Source organism: Leptonychotes weddellii, chromosome 5 (genome assembly GCF_054177405.1).
Source record: "Leptonychotes weddellii isolate Sample4059 chromosome 5, ASM5417740v2, whole genome shotgun sequence".
In the NCBI taxonomy this organism is placed as follows: domain Eukaryota; kingdom Metazoa; phylum Chordata; class Mammalia; order Carnivora; family Phocidae; genus Leptonychotes; species Leptonychotes weddellii.
Genome location: NC_138373.1, coordinates 10,884,727 through 10,891,903, shown reverse-complemented (window position 1 = coordinate 10,891,903; position 7,177 = coordinate 10,884,727).

Sequence of the window (7,177 nt, the reverse complement as noted above, 5' to 3'; positions counted from 1 at the left end):
GGTGGGCTTTGAGGGTACTGGTATTGGAAACAGAATGGGTGCAGATCCATGGTATGCAACAGATGCAGAAAACAGGGCTGTCTGGAGTAAACTTGGAAGGCAAGCTGAGTGCTTCTAAGGCTGTAGCTCTGGTGGAAAAAAAAAATTAGAAAACAGAATGTTACTGGTGTGTGCTGGATTTTCTTCAGTAGAGAGGGATGGGAGGGTTTGTTCCTTTATTATTATTATTATTATTATTATTATTATTATTATTAGTGCTTCTCTGGTTCCTGCTTTATCACCACTGTGTATATTGAGTGTTTGGAGGGTAGATAACTTTATTTTTGCTGCATGAGTTACCATACCATGAGGAACCTTGTCAAAACTCTATGAAAGTGGCTGTTCTTCATTCCCGTGCTTTGCACTGGATGCTGTCGAGGGCGAGAGCCGAGGAGGGGGGTGGGTATTTGCACGCGTGGAAGAAAGGGGGTGTGAGGATATTGGTGGCTCAAAGAAACAACAGTGGCAAGATGACTCATTGCCACCGACGTCTGCTGTCCCAGGGATGAGTGTTTGACTGGGAAGTGGCTGCCTAGTCCCCATAGTCATCATGACATCTGGCCATGGATTATGTGTAAAGCGCCGTCTACAGCCTGAAGAGGTCAAAAAGGGTTTCTGTCTTTCCGCCACCCGCTGGTTGGATTGCGGGGGACTCTGAGCCTGAGAGGATGGGGCAAACCCGAGATAGAAGGAGGCTGGATCCCCGCATCACCTTGTGGAGGCTGCTGACCAATCAGGAATGCCTGTACCGGCCGGGGGGGGGGGCTTGAATAAGAAATACATTTCCTTTGTGGGAAGCCGCTGATAATGTTGAGTTTATTTGCTACAGCAGGTAGCGTTGCTGTGAGTAATGGCTACCACAGGGAGGGCAGATAGAACCCAGGTATACCTGGACCCAATTTTTTTTTTTTTTTTTTTAGTTTTATTTATTTATTTATTTGACAGAGACACAGCGAGAGAGGGGACACAAGCAGGGGGAGTGGGAGAGGGAGAGGGAGAAGCAGGCTTCCCGCAGAGCAGGGAGCCCGATGCGGGGCTCGATCCCAGGACCCTGGGATCATGACCTGAGCCGAAGACAGATGCTTAACGACTGAGCCACGCAGGCACTCGTACCCGGTACCAAATTTAAAGACAGGAAGAGAATCATTATTCTATAAGATGTCTGCATTGGAGCCTTACTCTTGCAGCCCTTATTTCTGGCCCCAGCTGATTATCTTTTCAATGAAAAATCAGCTTTGCTGGGAGACGATATGATGTCACCCTCTCATTTAAGTGCCCTGCCATGCAGATTTTTACTGATCACTTGAGTGAGCCAGAAGAGCTTTACGTCTTGCATCAGGGAGCTCCCTATTTTTTTTTTTTTTTTTCTGGGAGAAACAAGAAAATGCATTCCATTTGCCACTGGTCATGCTGTGATGACAGATAATTAGAAACTTTAATCAATCTTGTTTTGTCAGTATGACTTTCATATCAAAAAGAGACTGCGTTTTAAAATAAACCCACAAATAAATATAAAATTTAGCGCTGTGAAGCGTCAATAATGAAGCATAATGATGTTAAGTAATGATATCTCACAACCCTTCCCCAAACCTCTTATGTGTATCAAATTCTTGTCCTCCACACCTCTCTGCATTTGCATCTGCATGTACTTTTATTTATTTGCCCTTCGTATCTTATGGATCACTGCCCCAAGTTCCATGGACACGGATGGACAAGGGTCTTTACCGCGTGGCCTCCTCTTTCTCAGGCCCCATAATCTGTCCCAGTGTTTAACATGTTAGAGCAGGCTTTTGAGTCAGATGAGCCTACCTTCAAATTCTGCTTTGACCATTTTCCGGCATTGTGTTCTCATCTCACTAAGTGGAATATATTTCATTACCTGTAAATTATGGATACATTTACCAACCTCCTAAAGCCTTTGTCATAAGTAAGGGAGGTAACTCACATGCAGCCCCCAGAGTCCCCCAGAGCATGCTATCTGATACAGAATGCTGAGGATGTTCTCTTGAAAATGTGAAATCTGGGGCACCTGGATGGCTCAGTTGGTTAACCGTCTACCTTCAGCTCAGGTCATGATCTCAGGGTCCTGGGATCGAACCCAGCATCGGGCTCCCTGCTCAGCAGAGGGTCTGCATCTCCCTCTCCCTCTGCTGTCCCCCTGCTTGTGTGCTCTTTTTTTCTCTCTCTCTCTGTCAAATAAATAAATAAGAACTTTTTTTTTTAAAAAAAGAAAATGTGAAATCTCTTCTGCTTCACTTTTTTTTTTTAAAGATTTTATTTATTTATTTGAGAGAGAGAATGAGATAGAGCATGAGAGGGGGGAGGGTCAGAGGGAGAAGCAGACCCCCAGCTGAGCAGGGAGCCCGATGCAGGACTCGATCCCAGGACTCCAGGATCATGACCTGAGCCGAAGGCAGTTGCTTAACCAACTGAGCCACCCAGGCGCCCTCTGCTTCACTTTCTAACAGAGAATAGATTCTCTAGCTCCATGACTAGGGATATGTTCGGCACTTCTCCCCTCGCCCTGCCAGGAGCTTGCAGAGGGGCACCTGGGCACGCAGGCAAGCCATGACATCAGTGTGTGAATTTGGGAGTGTGGGAGTACTTTCTGGATGCTGCAGCAGCCCCAGGAAGCTTGCCTACACACCCCTTCATCACCTGACTTGAAGAGCTGTTATGTATGGATCCTCCCCTTTCCAAACAGGAGAAAGCAATCCTTCCTTTGAAGACCATGAGCAAGTGAGGTGTGAGAAGGCTCGCTGTCAAGAAAGATGCTCTGCATGTGGATGCCTGCTGATGGGTGCTCGCAGCTGCACGCCCCCTTCCTGTTTTGTTGGTATCTTCATCCTCGGTGGTGCCATTGCTTAGCGCTCTCTTGCTGCCGACCCAAACCATGCCCATTTTTCAGACCCAGTTAATGTCTTCCCTCTTCCCCAAAGTGTCTCTTAGTCACATTTGCTCCCCAAGTGATGCTTTTTTTTTTTTCAAATTGAAGTGCACTTGACCTACGATATAATACCCATTCCAGGTGTACAAACGGTGATTTGACATTTACATACAATAGAAAGCGATCCCCATGTAAACTTCAGCATGATGCTTTTTACTTTATTCCACTCACAACAGAAGTATGAAGTTTCTTTTTTTTTTTTTAAGATTTTATTTATTTATTTGAGAGAGAGAGAATGAGAGAGATCACATGAGAGTGGGGAGGGTCAGAGGGAAAAGTAGACTCCCCGCCGAGCAGGGAGCCCGACGCGGGACTCGATCCAGGGACTCCAGGATCATGACCTGAGCCGAAGGCAGCCGCTTAACCAACTGAGCCACTCAGGCGCCCCGGAAGTATGAAGTTTCTATTCCAGCCAGTGCATAATTCGAGGTTAGTTTCTCAAGGTTTTCTATTTTTCTTCATTTTCCAGCAAGATAGTATGTTTGTTGATGCGAGTCTTTACCCATTTAACCACCTGACCAGCTGATATTGACCAAGGACCCGCGCCATGTGCCAGGTCTGTGCTAATTGCTTTCACCTGTTACTTTATCTTATTACACACAAAACATCATGAGGGAGTTTTCACCCCCAGCTTCACAGATTGTTCTTTGAGCCTTAGATTTCCCGATACTTTGTCCACAAATCTGCCTAAATCACACAGCAAGTAACTGAAGAGATCTGGATTTTCAGCTCTGGTCTAACTGTCTATACCAGAACGAATGCTCTTGGGTTTGCCCATGTCTGATACCTGTTTTGTATGCATCAGAGTGTCCAGTTATGTGCTTCACGTGTAATTAAAACTTAATGAATCTCAATCAAGCCTTTGAAAAGGACACTGTAGGGACGCTTTCTAAGAATGCTTCTTCCCTTTTTAACTTAATTTTCCCCCCACACTTCAAAAAAGCTGAGTAGAATTTAAGATAAGGGATTTAAAATTATGCTGTGGAATTTTGTTGATAACTTCATGACAGCTCTTATGATAAATACGATTGGGGTTTCACTGCACTGTCGGTGGTTTGCTTGTGTAAACTGGTGTAAGGTTGGGCCCATGCTAGTGAGGAGGACGATGGCAGCAGAGTTGGAGACCCAGGACCTTGATCCAGGCCATGCTAGTACTTTTAGGAGAATTACACATTATCCAGAAATCAATATTTATAGGCTCAGTGACCAGAAAGCCTGCTCAGTCGATGGAATAAACTTCTGGAAGCCCCCAAATGTTTATAGCCAAATTGTTCTCTAGCCGCACAGACTTGATTGTTAATTAAGCCAAGGGGCCTGTTACTGGGGATGCTTCCACCTGCAGGGTGACCCAAATCATGCCCCTCTTGGGAAGCCATGGGGTCTTCATGGTGGCCTCTTGATCATCAATGCACCAAAGGCCTGTGCAAGTCTCGAGCAATGATGAGGGCTCAGCACCTGAACCCCCCAAAAGTTTCCTGCCACAGCCTCCCCCAATCCCACTCTATGACGCATCTGAATGAAATACAGACCTAGAGTGAAGCGCCAGGCAAAAATCATGTTCTTTGACACCCAGAGGATTTTGGTCCAAACCACAGTGCTATCTCCAGGTGAACTTGACTAGGTCTCATGGAGCCTTTCTTTTTGGCCTAGGGGCAGACTCAAGACATAGAGCCAAGGCAGACAGCCTTGGACAGCCTCCTCCACCCGTTTTCTTCTAAGTGCACACCACTCAAGTTTTGGCCCTCTGTATTCTATCTCTCTAACAATTGAAGATGGGCCAATTTAAGGAAACACTAGCAAATCACTGGAGGAAAGAATGGAGTGTTTGTCCTCATGCTGAGAGCAGAGCAGACCACTCATCCTTCCTAGAGTGAAACCTTCTAAATCCTCCTTCCATACAGAGAGAGGGGGTGAGGGGGAGGGAGAGCAAGAAAGAGATTGATTGATTGACTGAGAGAAAGAAAACCCCCCAAAAGCCCAGAAGACATAGAACCCCAGAAATCTCAGAGTGGGTGATTCCTAGCTAGGAATTGAATATAATCCCCTTTCCTTTCAGGCTTATGGAAATAAGGGAGAAAAAACTGAAAACCAAGGGAAAAAAGAGAAGGAAAACCTATATCCCTAGCCTAATGACCCAGCGAATGTCCCTCTACTTGACCAATGCACTTGAGAACTCCTTGTGCTTCGAGGACAGGGTGTGTATGAGCAGACAGAGAGAGGCGATGGGCTCCCCCTAGGAGCAGTCACAGGTGCTACTTCTCACCAGGTAAATGTGGCAGCATCAAAATACAGCTTGGAGTCGGAGCTGCATTCATGAGAAGTCCCGCAGGGCTGTGGGTGCTTCTCTTATTTAAAAGAAAAAATTTTCTCATCCATTCAACAATGTGTGGGGCTCTATCTTAGATGCTGGGAAGAATCTTGGGGTGTTGGGAGCACATAAAATATACTCGGGGATAACACAGCTGCAATGCAAAGAAGGAAGAAAGAAACAACAAAAAGTGACAAGAGAAACATCCAGTGTTGTGGGTCTAGCAAGACTGACAAAGAAGAAAATCGAGAAGACACAAATGACCAATATCAGGAAAGAAAGGGGGGATATGAATTAAAAGGATAACAAAGGCAGAGCATGAACAACTCTATACCCATAAATACTACAACTTGGATGAAATGGACCAATTCTTCAAAAAATCACAAACTACCAAAACTCACCCAAGATATAAGTGATAAATTGAATTTTAATTATTCAAGAAATTGAATTCATAGTTTAAAAAAACCCCAGAAAAAGAAATCTCTAGGACTAGGTAGTTTCACCAGCTAATACTACCAAAACTGGAAAGAAATACTATCCATTCTGTATAATCTCTTCTAGAAACAAGAGGAGAAGGAGCACTTGCCAAATCATTTTATGAAGCCAGGATTACCTTGATAACAAACCAGACAAAGCTGGTATTAAAAAATAAAACTGCAAACCAATATCCTTCACGAGTATAGATGTAAAAAAATCTCCTAAAATGTTAGCAAATCAAACTTAGCAATTTATAAAAGGAAAAGTACACCGTCATCAAGTGGAGTTTCTCAAGGAGTGCAGAGCTGGTTCACCATTCAAAATTCATCATTGTAATAAAAAAGAAAAACCACATGATCAATATCAATGCAGAAAAACCACTTGACAAAACATCTATTCATTATAAAATTTCTCAGAGAACTAAGAGCAGAAGGGAGATTCCTCAAACTGATAAAGGGCATCTATGAAAAAGTATGGAACATCATACCTAGTGGTGAAAGATTAAATGTTTTCCCTGCAAGATCAAGAAGGCAAGGATCCACTTTCACCAATCTTCCACCATACTAGAGGTTCCAGCCAGAGCAGTAAGGCAAGAAAAAGAAATTAAAGGTATATAGATCGGAAATAAACGAATAAAACTGTCTCTATTCACAGATGACATGATTTTCTACACAGAAAATCCTAAGGCATCTCTGAGAAAACTCCTGAAACTAATAAATGGCTTTAACACAGTCACAGGATGCAAGACCTACTGAAATTCCAGTAAAGACCCAAGCAAGATTTTTTTTTTTGTAGATATAGACAAGCTTATTCTAAATTATATGGAAAGGCTAAGGATTCCAAATAACTGAAACAATTTTGAAAAAGAGGAATTAAGTGGAAAGAATCAAAACACTCAATTAAAAACTTGCCTGACTTGGGGCTCGATCCCATGACCCCAAGATCATGACCTGAGCCACAATCAAGAGTCGGATGCTCAACAAACCGAGCCACCCAGAGTCCCCAGAGTGGCTAATTTTCAAAAATAAGTAGTAATACCAATGCCTCAGATGGGAAACAACTGGAATTCTCATGCATTACTGGTAAGAATGGGAAATGGCCCAGCTGTTCTGGAAAACACTTCGGCAATTCCTTATAAAGTTAAATATACACTCATCATGCGACCCAGCAACTGCACTCCCAGATTGCCCGAGAGAAATGAAAGCTTATGTTCATACAAAAACCTGTACATGAATATTTGTAGTAGCTCTGCTCGTAATTGCCCTAAAGTGGAACCAATACAAATATGTTTCCATGAATAAATGGATGAACTGTGCTATGTCCACAATAAACCATACTACGCAATAACAAGGAACGAACTGTTAACACACACAACTTGAATTGATCTCAAATGCATTATGCTGAAT